This window comes from Brienomyrus brachyistius, chromosome 2 (genome assembly GCF_023856365.1).
Source record: "Brienomyrus brachyistius isolate T26 chromosome 2, BBRACH_0.4, whole genome shotgun sequence".
Taxonomy (NCBI): Eukaryota; Metazoa; Chordata; class Actinopteri; order Osteoglossiformes; family Mormyridae; genus Brienomyrus; species Brienomyrus brachyistius.
This window is the reverse complement of record NC_064534.1, coordinates 34,966,192-34,982,069: the sequence shown is the minus strand read 5'-3', so window position 1 is coordinate 34,982,069 and position 15,878 is coordinate 34,966,192. Positions and strand designations below refer to the sequence as shown.

General features: G+C 44.6%; 9 non-coding genes and 3 pseudogenes across 9 annotated transcripts; 9 read left to right on the top strand and 3 right to left on the bottom strand.

Annotated features, from left to right (window-relative positions):
* Window positions 1-2,766: 2,766 nt before the first annotated feature.
* On the bottom strand, window positions 2,767-2,885 carry LOC125735921 (5S ribosomal RNA). The gene has a single exon (XR_007395206.1). It is a non-coding gene; the product is annotated as a 5S ribosomal RNA (ribosomal RNA).
* Window positions 2,886-3,962: 1,077 nt separating this feature from the next.
* LOC125731914 (5S ribosomal RNA) lies at window positions 3,963-4,081 on the bottom strand (annotated as a pseudogene).
* A 1,076-nt stretch (window positions 4,082-5,157) lies between these two features.
* Window positions 5,158-5,266, bottom strand: LOC125732114 (5S ribosomal RNA; annotated as a pseudogene).
* Window positions 5,267-5,828: 562 nt separating this feature from the next.
* LOC125731681 (5S ribosomal RNA) lies at window positions 5,829-5,947 on the top strand (annotated as a pseudogene).
* Window positions 5,948-7,019: 1,072 nt separating this feature from the next.
* Window positions 7,020-7,138, top strand: LOC125736993 (5S ribosomal RNA). The gene has a single exon (XR_007396260.1). It is a non-coding gene; the product is annotated as a 5S ribosomal RNA (ribosomal RNA).
* A 1,074-nt stretch (window positions 7,139-8,212) lies between these two features.
* LOC125734902 (5S ribosomal RNA) lies at window positions 8,213-8,331 on the top strand. Its single transcript, XR_007394204.1, has one exon. It is a non-coding gene; the product is annotated as a 5S ribosomal RNA (ribosomal RNA).
* A 1,078-nt stretch (window positions 8,332-9,409) lies between these two features.
* Window positions 9,410-9,528, top strand: LOC125734368 (5S ribosomal RNA). The gene has a single exon (XR_007393683.1). It is a non-coding gene; the product is annotated as a 5S ribosomal RNA (ribosomal RNA).
* Window positions 9,529-10,606: 1,078 nt separating this feature from the next.
* LOC125733856 (5S ribosomal RNA) lies at window positions 10,607-10,725 on the top strand. The gene has a single exon (XR_007393190.1). It is a non-coding gene; the product is annotated as a 5S ribosomal RNA (ribosomal RNA).
* Window positions 10,726-11,808: 1,083 nt separating this feature from the next.
* On the top strand, window positions 11,809-11,927 carry LOC125736877 (5S ribosomal RNA). The gene has a single exon (XR_007396145.1). It is a non-coding gene; the product is annotated as a 5S ribosomal RNA (ribosomal RNA).
* A 1,070-nt stretch (window positions 11,928-12,997) lies between these two features.
* Window positions 12,998-13,116, top strand: LOC125736876 (5S ribosomal RNA). The gene has a single exon (XR_007396144.1). It is a non-coding gene; the product is annotated as a 5S ribosomal RNA (ribosomal RNA).
* Window positions 13,117-14,186: 1,070 nt separating this feature from the next.
* Window positions 14,187-14,305, top strand: LOC125734909 (5S ribosomal RNA). Its single transcript, XR_007394211.1, has one exon. It is a non-coding gene; the product is annotated as a 5S ribosomal RNA (ribosomal RNA).
* Window positions 14,306-15,385: 1,080 nt separating this feature from the next.
* LOC125736187 (5S ribosomal RNA) lies at window positions 15,386-15,504 on the top strand. The gene has a single exon (XR_007395472.1). It is a non-coding gene; the product is annotated as a 5S ribosomal RNA (ribosomal RNA).
* The last annotated feature ends 374 nt before the right edge of the window (window positions 15,505-15,878 follow it).

The window sequence follows — 15,878 nt, the reverse complement described above, 5'->3', positions numbered from 1 at the left end:
TGGTGTTCCCAAGAATACATGAGGGGTCGCCGCTGCAGCCTCAACCATCGATGACGGCCATTGCGCCCATGTTGGGCTCGAAGGGGGTGCCGATGAAAGGCACGGGTCGCCATACGGCCCCCATGATGCGGCCTGCTGAAGGTCAAAAGGCTCTGGTGAGTTGTCAAGTCGCAGCCCAAAAGTCGATTGCGGTATCGGTGGCCGCCGAGGGCAGGTTTCAGCGTTGTTCAGCAGCAGTCCAAAAGTATTCTCTTCTATCAGTGGCAGCGTGATCGTTTCAGGAGATGGCAGGATAGTCGAAGTTGTCTGTTTGCACGCCATTGCAAGCTGGGGAGTTGTGTCTCGTTGTCTTTGAGTGCTGGCTCACAGGAGCGATGGGTATTAATACATTTTTCACCATGGTTAAGTACAGCCTTCTCTCATCTTATAGGTTGCTACTGCCACAAATGGGGAGGGGCTAATGATCCCCCCGTCGATCTCACTTTGTTCAAACTTTTTCTCGAGTTTTATACAGATACATTCTTTATACGAGAATATGCTGCACAGAGCCCCATGCTTGCGCTGTCTCCACGGCTTGCGGGGTGCCCATGTTGGGTTTAGCGGCACTAAGTCACGGTTATGGAGCGTCGCTGGTGTCATCAAACTCATGGCTGGCACTGTCTGTATGAGACAATTTGACAATTGCTCGCCATTTGACAGTTGCTTGACGCAACGAGCTGGCTCAATAAAGGAAATGCAGCGTGGATCTACGCGCATGCGCTCGCTTAAACAAGAATTAACCGCGTTATTCCTTGATTATTGCTATCGAAAATGCTCAGACCGCTTTACTTTATTATTCACATTGGCAGAAAAGTGCTTAATTCCCTAAAAACATTACGGTTATAGGGGTTTTATTTGCTAAAACAGGCGCTCCGCCGGCGTCGCCATTTTGAAAGGGGAGGCGGTGTGGGTGCGCAAGCGCCAAGCGCCGGACTAGCGATCGGCCATTCCGCCCCGCGTTGTTCAAACAGACAAGTCGCATGTGTCGGAGCTCCGGGATCGTTTCGTCCTATTTCTTCTAAAAGTTTGCCGCTTGCATGCTTTCTTCAACCTGGTAAATATAACTAAAGTCTTTCGTGTTGGTTAAATGTAATGAGTGTACTCTTCTTTTAAAATGGCGGGGTGTATGTTTGTTGGTTTCGCTTGTTTAAATTTGCTCTTCTGCTGCTTCTTTCGGGCATGTTTGTTTAAATTCACCCTGCTTTTTCTTTTAAAATAACCCTAAGGGTTTTCTTCTTTAACACATTTGGTGCTTTCTTCTTTTAAAACATTTGGGTGCTTTCTTTTAAAATACGCCGCGGCGCTTACTAACAACACAGGGCCGGACGGACGCCCCCGCTGAACGTGTATGCGCTAGCTTGCCATTATCCTGCTCTATGTTTTATTATTCCTTAAAAACGTAATTAAAAAACCACATTGATAAAATACATGTAATGTATTTTTATTCTATTAAAGTTTAATCTCCCAAACCCCCCCTATCGGCACCACGTGGCATAAGCATGTATTGATACCATATATGGGCATAAACTCTCGACCAATCAGAATCAAGGATACGCTACTTCCTCTTATGATGTCAGAAGCGGAGAATTAAGCTCCGCCCAATGTACCACCTAACAATATATTGTGAATTACCCCGGCCAACCTGCTCTTTTAAATACAGCTTTTAGCAAGTTTTGAAAGGAGGAGAAGAGCAGACCTTGCTATGCCATATCGAGTCTTTTGTGGTGAAGTGGTTTTTGCACAGAAAACAAAGCGGTGAGTTGAAGAGGAATTATATCAGTACTTTGTTTAAAACTGTGTGTAACAAGCTGTCTCTTTATTATTAGCCTACCACAATTATTCCATTCTTTCCGCATCCGCACACTTCCTTCTCTTTAACTCCTTTTCAATACCGCACAGGTTAATCGCCGCACGTCCCCCGCCAGCAAACATTACTCCTTTGCCTACCGCATGCAGGCTTCTCTTAACGACCCTCTGTCATCAACTCCGCTAACAGCCACAAAATCTCCGCCGCACGAAGCCCACTGGTAGCTGTTGAATCACATGCTTCCCCAAAACGTCGCGCTGTCAGAACACTGGGAGCTACACACGCCAACAAGTACATACTGCAGGCTGCAGCCAGAACAATTTTCTACATTCAAACATCGACGGCCTCTTCTCTCTAAAAATTCACCAGACCGCTTCTACCACCAGCAAAGAAGTTTCCATCCCTAATTCCTCTGTGATTCCCACCAACCTAAACATTAATCTGGCATTGAAGGATGTGAATTACCCCGGCCAACCTGCTCTTTTAAATACAGCTTTTAGCGAGTTTTGAAAGGAGGAGAAGAGCAGACCTTGCTATGCCAATAATATCGAGTCTTCTGTGGTGAAGTGGTTTTTGCATAGAAAACAAAGCGGTGAGTTGAAGAGGAATTATATCAGTACTTTGTTTAAAACTGTGTGTAAAAAGCTGTCTCTTTATCATTAACAATAAGTTGTAAAACGTGAATGGGGAGTGACAGTCTTCAAGTTTGTGAGAAGATCACGTCCTGGTGGAATAAAGGTACGAACAGCTTACAGCAGCTAGAATTACCAGGCAGTATTTAGAGTAAAACGGTGTGTAAAAGCTGCCTTTATGAATGAGAGAAAAAAAAATATATATATAAAATAGTAAAATGGAAGGGGAGTGATAGATTTAAACTAATCGTGAAGTGGAGCGCCCCTGTATGAAGAAAAAGTGAGAAAAGCTTACAGCACCTGGTATTCCCAGGTGGTCTCCCATCCAAATACTAACCAAACCCAACCCTGCTTAGCTTCCGAGATCAGACGAGATCGGGCGTGTTCAGGGTGGTAGGGCTGTAAGCAAGAGATGCTACCAAAAACAGACCTTTTGCATTACACGCCTCTATACATGCCAGTTAGTCCCATTGGATCCTACTCCTGTTTTTTTTTTTTTTTATCTGACTCACACTGCAGCACCACCATCCAATCGGCAGCGCCGCACCCACACCAAACATTCACCAAACTACTCAGCCGGCAGCCTACCACAATTATTCCATTCTTTCCGCATCCGCACACTTCCTTCTCTTTAAGTCCTTTTCACTACCGCACAGGTTAATCGCCGCACGTCCCCCGCCGGCAAACATTACTCCTTTGCCTACCGCATGCAGGCTTCTCTTAACGACCCTCTGTTATCAACTCCGCTAACAGCCACAAAATCTCCGTCGCACGAAGCCCACTGGTAGCTGCTGAATCACATGCTTCCCCAAAACGTCGCGCTGTCAGAACACTGGGAGCTACACACACGAACAAGTCCATACTGCAGGCTGCAGCCAGAACAATTTTCTACATTAAAACATCGACGACCTCTTCTCTCTAAAAATTAACCAGACCACTTCTACCACAAGCAAAGAAGTTTCCATCCCTAATTCCTCTGTGATTCCCACTAACCTAAACATTAAGTTGGCATTGAAGGGTGTGAATTACCCCGGCCAACCTGCTCTTTTAAATACAGCTTTTAGCGAGTTTTGAAAGGAGGAGAAGAGCAGACCTTGCTATGCCAATAATATCGAGTCTTCTGTGGTGAAGTGGTTTTTGCATAGAAAACAAAGCGGTGAGTTGAAGAGGAATTATATCAGTACTTTGTTTAAAACTGTGTGTAAAAAGCTGTCTCTTTATTATTAACAATAAGATGTAAAACGTGAATGGGGAGTGATAGTCTTCAAGTTTGTGAGAAGATCGCGCCCTGGTGGAATAAAGGCACGAACAGCTTACAGCAGCTAGAATTACCAGGCAGTATTTAGAGTAAAACGGTTTCTAAAAGCTGCCTTTATGAATGAGAGAAAAAAAATATATATAAACAATAGTAAAATGGAAGGGGAGTGATAGATTTAAACTAATCGTGAAGTGGAGCGCCCCCTGTATAAAGTAAAAGTGAGAAAAGCTTGCAGCACCTGGTATTCCCAGGAGATCTCCCATCCAAGTACTAACCAGACCCTACCTTGCTTAGCTTCCAAGATCAAACAAGATAGGGTGTGTTCAGGGTGGTATGGCTGTAAGGGAGAAATGCTACCAGAAACAGCCCTTTTGCATTACACGCCTCTATACATGCCAGTTAGTCCCATTGGATCCTACTCCTGTTTTTTTTTTTTCTATCTGACTCACACTGCAGCCCCACCATCCAATCGGCAGCGCCGGACCCACACCAAACATTCACCAAACTACTCAGCCGGCAGCCTACCACAATTATTCCATTCTTTCCGCATCCGCACACTTCCTTCTCTTTAACTCCTTTTCACTACCGCACAGGTTAATCGCCGCACGTCCCCCGCCGGCAAACATTACTCCTTTGCCTACCGCATGCAGGCTTCTCTTAATGACCTTCTGTTATCAACTCCGCTAACAGCCACAAAATCTCCGCCGCACGAAGCCCACTGGTAGCTGCTAAATCACATGCTTCCCCAAAACGTCGCGCTGTCAGAACACTGGGAGCTACACACACCAACAAGTCCATACTGCAGGCTGCAGCCAGAACAATTTTCTACATTAAAACATCGACGGCCTCTTCTCTCTAAAAATTCACCAGACCGCTTCTACCACCAGCAAAGAAGTTTCCATCCCTAATTCCTCTGTGATTCCCACTAACCTAAACATTAATCTGGCATTGAAGGGTGTGAATTACCCCGGCCAACCTGCTCTTTTAAATACAGCTTTTAGCAAGTTTTGAAGGGAGGAGAAGAGCAGACCTTGCTATGCCAATAATATCGAGTCTTCTGTGGCGAAGTGGTTTTTGCATAGAAAACAAAGCGGTGAGTTGAAGAGGAATAATATCAGTACTTAGTTTAAAACTTTGTGTAAAAAGCTGTCTCTTTATTATTAACAATAAGTTGTAAAACGTGAATGGGGAGTGACAGTCTTCAAGTTTGTGAGAAGATCGCGCCCAGGTGGAATAAAGGCACGAACAGCTTACAGCACCTAGAATTACCAGGCAGTATTTAGAGTAAAACGGTTTCTAAAAGCTGCCTTTATGAATGAGAGAAAAAATATATATATATAAAATATTAAAATGGAAGGGGAGTGATAGATTTAAATTAATCGTGAAGTGGAGCGCCCCCTGTATAAAGTAAAAGTGTGAAAAGCTTACAGCACGTGGTATTCCCAGGTGGTCTCCCATCCAAGTACTAACCAGACCCTTACCTGCTTATCTTCCGAGATCAGGCGTGTTCAGGGTGGTATGGCCGTAAGCGAGAGATACTACCAAAAACAGCCCTTTTGCATTACACGCGTCTATACATGCCAGTTAGTCCCATTGGATCCTACTCCTGGTTTTTTTTTTTTTATCTGACTCACACTGCAGCCCCACCATCCAATCGGCAGCGCCGGACCCACACCAAACATTCACCAAACTACTCAGCCGGCAGCCTACCACAATTATTCCATTCTTTCCGCATCCGCACACTTCCTTCTCTTTAAGTCCTTTTCACTACCGCACAGGTTAATCGCCGCACGTCCCCCGCCGGCAAACATTACTCATTCGCCTACCGCATGCAGGCTTCTCTTAAAGACCCTCTGTTATCAACTCTGCTAACAGCCACAAAATCTCCGCCGCACGAAGCCCACTGGTTGCTGTTGAATCACATGCTTCCCCAAAACGTCACGCTGTCAGAACACTGGGAGCTACACACGCCAACAAGTCCATACTGCAGGCTGCAGCCAGAACAAAAAAAAACAGGAGTAGGATCCAATGTGACTAACTGGCATGTATAGAGGCGTGTAATGCAAAAGGGCTGTTTTTGTTAGCGGCTATCGTTTACGGCCATACCACCCTGAACACGCCCGATCCTGTCTGATCTCGGAAGCTAAGCAGGCTAGTGTCTGTTCAGTACTTGAATGGGAGACCGCCTGGGAATACCAGGTGCTGTAAGCTTTTCTCACTTTTACTTTATACAGGGGGCGCTCCACTTCACGATTAATTTAAATCTATCACTCCCCTTCCATTTTACTATTTTATATATTTCTTTTTTCTCTCATTCATAAAGGCAGCTTTTACACACCATTTTACTCTAAATACTGCCTGGTAATGCTAGGTGCTGTAAGCTGTTCGTGCCTTTATTCCACCAGGGAGCGATCTTATCACAAACTTGAAGACTGTCACTCCCCATTCACGTTTTACAACTTATTGTTAATGATAAAGAGACAGCTTTTTACACACAGTTTTAAACAAAGTACTGATATTATTCCTCTTAAACTCACCGCTTTGTTTTCTATGCAAAAACCACTTCACCACAGAAGACTCGATATTATTGGCATATTATCTGCTCTTCTCCTCCTTTCAAAACTTCCTAAAAGCTGTATTTAAAAGAGCAGTTTGGCCTGGGTAATTCACACCCTTCAATGCCAACTTAATGTTTAGGTTAGTGGGAATCACAGAGGAATTAGGGATGGAAACTTCTTTGCTGGTGGTAGAAGCGGTCTGGTGAATTTTTAGAGAGAAGAGGCCGTCGATGTTTGAATGTAGAAAATTGTTCTGGCTGCAGCCTGCAGTATGGACTTGTTGGTGTGTGTAGCTCCCAGTGTTCTGACAGCGCAATGTTTTGGGGAAGCATGTGATTCAGCAGCTACCAGTGGGCTTCGTGCGGCGGAGATTTTGTGGCTGTTAGCGGAGTTGATAACAGGAGGTCATTAAGAGAAGCCTGCATGCGGTAGGCAAAGGACTAATGTTTGCCGGCGGGGGACGTGCGGCGATTAACCTGTGCGGTAGTGAAAAGGAGTTAAAGAGAAGGAAGTGTGCGGATGCGGAAAGAATGGAATAATTGTGGTAGGCTGCCGGCTGAGTAGTTTGGTGAATGTTTGGTGTGGGTCCGGCGCTGCCGATTGGATGGTGGGGCTGCAGTGTGAGTCAGATAAAAAAAAAAAAAAACATTAGTAGGATCCAATGGGACCAACTGGCATGTATAGAGGCGTGTAATGCAAAAGGGCTGTTTTTGGTAGCATCTCTCGCTTACGGCCATACCGCCCTGAACACGCCCGATCTCGTCTGATCTCGGAAGCTAAGCAGGGTAGTGTCTGGTTAGTACTTGGATTGGAGACCACCTGGGAATACCAGGTGCTGTAAGCTTTTCTCACTTTTACTTTATACAGGGGGCGCTCCACTTCACGATTAATTTAAATCTATCACTCCCCTTCCATTTTACTATTTTATATATATATTTTTTTTCTCTCTCTTTCATAAAGGCAGCTTTTGGAAACCGTTTTACTCTAAATACTGCCTGGTAATTCTAGGTGCTGTAAGCTGTTCGTGCCTTTATTCCACCAGGGCGCGATCTTCTGACAAACTTCAAGACTGTCACTCCCCATTCACGTTTTACAACTTATTGTTGATAATAAAGAGACAGCTTTTTACACACAGTTTTAAACAAAGTACTGATATAATTCCTCTTAAACTCACCGCTTTGTTTTCTATGCAAAAACCACTTCGCCACAGAATATTCGATATTATTGGCATATTATCTGCTCTTCTCCTTTCAAAACTTGCTAAAAGCTGTATTTAAAAGAACAGATTGGCCGGGGTAATTCACACCCTTCAATGCCAGCTTAATGTTTAGGTTAGTGGGAATCACAGAGGAATTAGGGATGGAAACTTTTTTGCTGGTGGTAGAAGCGGTCTGGTGAATTTTTAGAGAGAAGAGGCCGTCGATGTTTGAATGTAGAAAATTGTTCTGGCTGCAGCCTGCAGTATGGACTTGTTGGTGTGTGTAGCTCCCAGTGTTCTGACAGCGCGACGTTTTGGGGAAGCATGTGATTCAGCAGCTACCAGTGGGCTTCGTGCGGCGGAGATTTTGTGGCTGTTAGCGGAGTTGATAACAGAAGGTCATTAAGAGAAGCCTGCATGCGGTAGGCAAAGGAGTAATGTTTGCCGGCGGGGGACGTGCGGCGATTAACCTGTGCGGTAGTGAAAAGGACTTAAAGAGAAGGAAGTGTGCGGATGCGGAAAGAATGGAATAATTGTGGTAGGCTGCCGGCTGAGTAGTTTGGTGAATGTTTGGTGTGGGTCCGGCGCTGCCGATTGGATGGTGGGGCTGCAGTGTGAGTCAGATAAAAAAAAAAAAAAAACATTAGTAGGATCCAATGGGACCAACTGGCATGTATAGAGGCGTGTAATGCAAAAGGGCTGTTTTTGGTAGCATCTCTCGCTTACGGCCATACCACCCTGAACACGCCCGATCTCGTCTGATCTCGGAAGCCAAGCAGGGTAGGGTCTGGTTAGTACTTGGATGGGAGACCACCTGGGAATACCAGGTGCAGTAAGCTTTTCTCACTTTTACTTTATACAGGGGGCGCTCCACTTCACGATTAATTTAAATCTATCACTCCCCTTCTATTTTACTATTTTATATATATATATATATATATTTTTTCTCTCATTCATAAAGGCAGCTTTTACACACCGTTTTACTCTAAATACTGCCTGGTAATTCTAGGTGCTGTAAGCTGTTCGTGCCTTTATTCCACCAGGGCGCGATCTTCTGACAAACTTGAAGACTGTCACTCCACATTCACGTTTTACAACTTATTGTTAATAATAAAGAGACAGCTTTTCACACACAGTTTTAAACAAAGTACTGATATAATTCCTCTTAAACTCACCGCTTTGTTTTCTATGCAAAAACCACTTCGCCACAGAAGACTCGATATTATTGGCATAGCAAGCTCTGCTCTTCTCCTTTCAAAACTTGCTAAAAGCTGTATTTAAAAGAACAGATTGGCCGGGGTAATTCACATCCTTCAATGCCAGCTTAATGTTTAGGTTAGTGGGAATCACAGAGGAATTAGGGATGGAAACTTCTTTGCTGGTGGTAGAAGCGGTCTGGTGAATTTTTAGAGAGAAGAGGCCGTCGATGTTTGAATGTAGAAAATTGTTCTGGCTGCAGCCTGCAGTATGGACTTGTTGGTGTGTGTAGCTCCCAGTGTTCTGACAGCGCGACGTTTTGTGGAAGCATGTGATTCAACAGCTACCAGTGGGCTTCGTGCGGCGGAGATTTTGTGGCTGTTAGCGGAGTTGATGACAGAGGGTCGTTAAGAGAAGCCTGCATGCGGTAGGCAAAGGAGTAATGTTTGCTGGCGGGGGACGTGCGGCGATTAACCTGTGCGGTAGTGAAAAGGAGTTAAAGAGAAGGAAGTGTGCGGATGCGGAAAGAATGGAATAATTGTGGTAGGCTGCCGGCTGAGTAGTTTGGTGAATGTTTGGTGTGGGTCCGGCGCTGCCGATTAGATGGTGGGGCTGCAGTGTGAGTCAGATAAAAAAAAAAACAGGAGTAGGATCCAATGGGACTAACTGGCATGTATAGAGGCGTGTAATGCAAAAGGGCTGTTTTTGTTAGCGTCTCTTGCTTATGGCCATACCACCCTGAACACGCCCGATCTCGTCCGATCTCGGAAGCCAAGCAGGGTAGGGTCTGGTTAGTACTTGGATGGGAGACCTCCTGGGAATAACAGGTGCTGTAAGCTTTTCTCACTTTTACTTTATACAGGGGGCGCTCCACTTCACGATTAATTTAAATCTATCACTTCCCTTCCATTTTACTATTTTATATATATATTTGTTTTCTCTCTCTTTCATAAAGGCAGCTTTTGGAAACCGTTTTACTCTAAATACTGCCTGGTAATTCTAGGTGCTGTAAGCTGTTCGTGCCTTTATTCCACCAGGGCGTGATCTTCTGACAAACTTCAAGACTGTCACTCCACATTCACGTTTTACAACTTATTGTTTATAATAAAGAGACAGCTTTTTACACACAGTTTTAAACAAAGTACTGATATAATTCCTCTTAAACTCACCGCTTTGTTTTCTATGCAAAAACCACTTCGCCATAGAAGACTCGATATTATTGGCATAGCAAGTTCTGCTCTTCTCCTTTCAAAACTTGCTAAAAGCTGTATTTAAAAGAACAGATTGGCCGGGGTAATTCACACCCTTCAATGCCAGCTTAATGTTTAGGTTAGTGGGAATCACAGAGGAATTAGGGATGGAAACTTCTTTGCTGGTGGTAGAAGCGGTCTGGTGAATTTTTAGAGAGAAGAGGCCGTCGATGTTTGAATGTAGAAAATTGTTCTGGCTGCAGCCTGCAGTATGGACTTGTTGGTGTGTGTAGCTCCCAGTGTTCTGACAGCGCGACGTTTTGGGGAAGCATGTGATTCAGCAGCTACCAGTGGGCTTCGTGCGGCGGAGATTTTGTGGCTGTTAGCGGAGTTGATAACAGAGGGTCGTTAAGAGAAGCCTGCATGCAGTAGGCAAAGGAGTAATGTTTGCCGGCGGGGGACGTGCGGCGATTAACCTGTGCGGTAGTGAAAAGGAGTTAAAAAGAAGGAAGTGTGCGGATGCGGAAAGAATGGAATAATTGTGGTAGGCTGCCGGCTGAGTAGTTTGGTGAATGTTTGGTGTGGGTCCGGCGCTGCCGATTGGATGGTGGGGCTGCAGTGTGAGTCAGATAAAAAAAAAAAAAAGAACATTAGTAGGATCCAATGGGACCAACTGGCATGTATAGATGCGTGTAATGCAAAAGGGATGTTTTTGGTAGCATCTCTCGCTTACGGCCATACCACCCTGAACACGCCTGATCTCGTCTGATCTCGGAAGCTAAGCAGGGTAGGGTCTGGTTAGTACTTGAATGGGAGACCACCTGGGAATACCAGGTGCTGTAAGCTTTTCTCACTTTTACTTTATACAGGGGGCGCTCCACTTCACGATTAATTTAAATCTATCACTCCCCTTCCATTTTACTATTTTATATATATATATTTCTTTATTTTTCTCTCATTCATAAAGGCAGCTTTTAGAAACCGTTTTACTCTAAATACTTCCTGGTAATTCTAGGTGCTGTAAGCTGTTCGTGCCTTTATTCCACCAGGGCGCGATCTTCTCACAAACTTGAAGACTGTCACTCCCCATTCACGTTTTACAACTTATTATTAATGATAAAGAGACAGCTTTTTACACACAGTTTTAAACAAAGTACTGATATTATTCCTCTTCAACTCACCGCTTTGTTTTCTATGCAAAAACCACTTCGCCACAGAAGATTTGATATTGTTGGCATAGCAAGGTCTGCTCTTCTCCTCCTTTCAAAACTTGCTAAAAGCTGTATTTAAAAGAGCAGGTTGGCCGGGGTAATTCACACCCTTCAATGCCAGATTAATGTTTAGGTTAGTGGGAATCACAGAGGAATTAGGGATGGAAACTTCTTTGCTGATGGTAGAAGCGGTCTGGTGAATTTTTAGAGAGAAGAGGCCGTCGATGTTTGAATGTAGAAAATTGTTCTGGCTGCAGCCTGCAGTATGGACTTGTTGGCGTGTGTAGCTCCCAGTGTTCTGACAGCGTAACGTTTTGGGGAAGCATGTGATTCAACAGCTACCAGTGGGCTTCGTGCGGCAGAGATTTTGTGGCTGTTAGCGGAGTTGATAACAGAGGGTCGTTAAGAGAAGCCTGCATGAGGTAGGCAAAGGAGTAATGTTTGCCGGCGGGGGACGTGCGGCGATTAACCTGTGCGGTAGTGAAAAGGACTTAAAGAGAAGGAAGTGTGCGGATGCGGAAAGAATGGAATAATTGTGGTAGGCTGCCGGCTGAGTAGTTTGGTGAATGTTTGGTGTGGGTGCGGCGCTGCCGATTGGATGGTGGTGCTGCAGTGTGAGTCAGATAAAAGAAAAAAAAACAGGAGTAGGATCCAATGGGACTAACTGGCATTTATAGACGCGTGTAATGCAAAAGGGCTGTTTTTGTTCGCGGCTCTCGCTTATGGCCATACCACCCTGAACACGCCCGATCTCGTCTGATCTCGGAAGCTAAGCGGGGTAGGGTCTGGTTAGTACTTGGATGGGAGACTGCCTGGGAATACCACGTGCTGTAAGCTTTTCTCACTTTTACTTTATACAGGGGGCGCTCCACTTCACGATTAATTTAAATCTATCACTCCCCTTCCATTTTACTATTTTATATATTTCTTTTTTCTCTCATTCATAAAGGCAGCTTTTACACACGTTTTACTCTAAATACTGCCTGGTAATTCTAGGTGCTGTAAGCTGTTCGTGCCTTTATTCCACCAGGGCACGATCTTCTCACAAACTTGAAGACTATCACTCCCCATTCACGTTTTACAACTTATTGTTAATGATAAAGAGACAGCTTTTTACACACAGTTTTAAACAAAGTACTGATATTATTCCTCTTCAACTGACCGCTTTGTTTTCTATGCAAAAACCACTTCGCCACAGAAGACTCGATATTATTGGCATAGCAAGTTCTGCTCTTCTCCTTTCAAAACTTGCTAAAAGCTGTATTTAAAAGAACAGGTTGGCCGGGGTAATTCACACCCTTCAATGCCAGATTAATGTTTAGGTTAGTGGGAATCACAGAGGAATTAGGGATGGAAACTTCTTTGCTGATGGTAGAAGCGGTCTGGTGAATTTTTAGAGAGAAGAGGCCGTCGATGTTTCAATGTAGAAAATTGTTCTGGCTGCAGCCTGCAGTATGGACTTGTTGGCGTGTGTAGCTCCCAGTGTTCTGACAGCGTAACGTTTTGGGGAAGCATGTGATTCAACAGCTACCAGTGGGCTTCGAGCGGCAGAGATTTTGTGGCTGTTAGCGGAGTTGATAACAGAGGGTCGTTAAGAGAAGCCTGCATGAGGTAGGCAAAGGAGTAATGTTTGCCGGCGGGGGACGTGCGGCGATTAACCTGTGCGGTAGTGAAAAGGACTTAAAGAGAAGGAAGTGTGCGGATGCGGAAAGAATGGAATAATTGTGGTAGGCTGCCGGCTGAGTAGTTTGGTGAATGTTTGGTGTGGGTGCGGCGCTGCCGATTGGATGGTGGTGCTGCAGTGTGAGTCAGATAAAAAAAAAAAAAACAGGAGTAGGATCCAATGGGACTAACTGGCATGTATAGACGCGTATAATGCAAAAGGGCTGTTTTTGTTCGCGGCTCTCGCTTATGGCCATACCACCCTGAACACGCCCGATCTCGTCTGATCTCGGAAGCTAAGCGGGGTAGGGTCTGGTTAGTACTTGGATGGGAGACTGCCTGGGAATACCACGTGCTGTAAGCTTTTCTCACTTTTACTTTATACAGGGGGCGCTCCACTTCACGATTAATTTAAATCTATCACTCCCCTTCCATTTTACTATTTTATATATTTCTTTTTTCTCTCATTCATAAAGGCAGCTTTTACACACGTTTTACTCTAAATACTGCCTGGTAATTCTAGGTGCTGTAAGCTGTTCGTGCCTTTATTCCACCAGGGCACGATCTTCTCACAAACTTGAAGACTATCACTCCCCATTCACGTTTTACAACTTATTGTTAATGATAAAGAGACAGCTTTTTACACACAGTTTTAAACAAAGTACTGATATTATTCCTCTTCAACTGACCGCTTTGTTTTCTATGCAAAAACCACTTCGCCACAGAAGACTCGATATTATTGGCATAGCAAGTTCTGCTCTTCTCCTTTCAAAACTTGCTAAAAGCTGTATTTAAAAGAACAGGTTGGCCGGGGTAATTCACACCCTTCAATGCCAGATTAATGTTTAGGTTAGTGGGAATCACAGAGGAATTAGGGATAGAAACTTCTTTGCTGATGGTAGAAGCGGTCTGGTGAATTTTTAGAGAGAAGAGGCCGTCGATGTTTCAATGTAGAAAATTGTTCTGGCTGCAGCCTGCAGTATGGACTTGTTGGTGTGTGTAGCTCCCAGTGTTCTGACAGCGCGACGTTTTGGGGAAGCATGTGATTCAGCAGCTACCAGTGGGCTTCGTGCGGCGGAGATTTTGTGGCTGTTAGCGGAATTGATAACAGAGGGTCGTTAAGAGAAGCCTGCATGCAGTAGGCAAAGGAGTAATGTTTGCCGGCGGGGGACGTGCGGCGATTAACCTGTGCGGTAGTGAAAAGGAGTTAAAAAGAAGGAAGTGTGCGGATGATGAAAGAATGGAATAATTGTGGTAGGCTGCCGGCTGAGTAGTTTGGTGAATGTTTGGTGTGGGTCCGGCGCTGCCGATTGGATGGTGGGGCTGCAGTGTGAGTCAGATAAAAAAAAAAAAACCAGGAGTAGGATCCAATGGGACTAACTGGCATGTATAGACGCGTGTAATGCAAAATGGCTGTTTTTGATAGCATCTCTCGTTTACGGCCATACCACCCTGAACACGCCCGATCTCGTCTGATCTTGGAAGCTAAACAGGGTAGGGTCTGGTTAGTACTTGGATGGGAGACCACCTGGGAATACCAGGTGCTGTAAGCTTTTCTCACTTTTACTTTATACAGGGGGCGCTCCACTTCACGATTAATTTAAATCTATCACTCCCCTTCCATTTTACTATTTTATATATATATATTTTTTTCTCTCATTCATGAAGGCAGCCTTTACACACCGTTTTACTCTAAATACTGCCTGGTAATTCTAGGTGCTGTAAGCTGTTCGTGCCTTTATTCCACCAGGGCGCGATCTTCTGACAAACTTGAAGACTGTCACTCCACATTCACGTTTTACAACTTATTGTTAATAATAAAGAGACAGCTTTTCACACACAGTTTTAAACAAAGTACTGATATAATTCCTCTTAAACTCACCGCTTTGTTTTCTATGCAAAAACCACTTCGCCACAGAAGACTCGATATTATTGGCATAGCAAGCTCTGCTCTTCTCCTTTCAAAACTTGCTAAAAGCTGTATTTAAAAGAACAGATTGGCCGGGGTAATTCACACCCTTCAATGCCAGCTTAATGTTTAGGTTAGTGGGAATCACAGAGGAATTAGGGATGGAAACTTCTTTGCTGGTGGTAGAAGCGGTCTGGTGAATTTTTAGAGAGAAGAGGCCGTCGATGTTTGAATGTAGAAAATTGTTCTGGCTGCAGCCTGCAGTATGGACTTGTTGGTGTGTGTAGCTCCCAGTGTTCTGACAGCGCGACGTTTTGGGGAAGCATGTGATTCAGCAGCTACCAGTGGGCTTCGTGCGGCGGAGATTTTGTGGTTGTTAGCGGAGTTGATAACAGAGGGTCGTTAAGAGAAGCCTGCATGCAGTAGGCAAAGGAGTAATGTTTGCCGGCGGGGGACGTGCGGCAATTAACCTGTGCGGTAGTGAAAAGGAGTTAAAAAGAAGGAAGTGTGCGGATGCGGAAAGAATGGAATAATTGTGGTAGGCTGCCGGCTGAGTAGTTTGGTGAATGTTTGGTGTGGGTCCGGCACTGCCGATTGGATGGTGGGGCTGCAGTGTGAGTCAGATAAAAAAAAAAAAAAAAAAAACAGGAGTAGGATCCAATGGGACTAACTGGCATGTATAGAGGCGTGTAATGCAAAAGGGCTGTTTTTGGTCGCGTCTCTCGCTTGCGGCCATACCACACTGAACACGCCCGATCTCATCCGATCTCGGAAGCCAAGCAGGGTAGGGTCTGGTCAGTACTTGGATGGGAGACCTCCTGGGAATACCAGGTGCTGTAAGTTTTTCTCACTTTTACTTTATACAGGGGGCGCTCCACTTCACGATTAATTTAAATCTATCACTCCCCTTCCATTTTACTATTTTATATATATATATTTTTTTCTCTCATTCATAAAGGCAACTTTTACACACCGTTTTACTATAAATACTTCCTGGTAATTCTAGGTGCTGTAAGCTGTTCGTGCCTTTATTCCACCAGGGCGCGATCTTCTCACAAACTTGAAGACTGTCACTCCCCATTCACGTTTTACAACTTATTGTTAATGATAAAGAGACAGCTTTTTACACACAGTTTTAAACAAAGTACTGATATTATTCCTCTTCAACTGACCGCTTTGTTTTCTATGCAAAAACCACTTCGCCACAGAAGACTCGA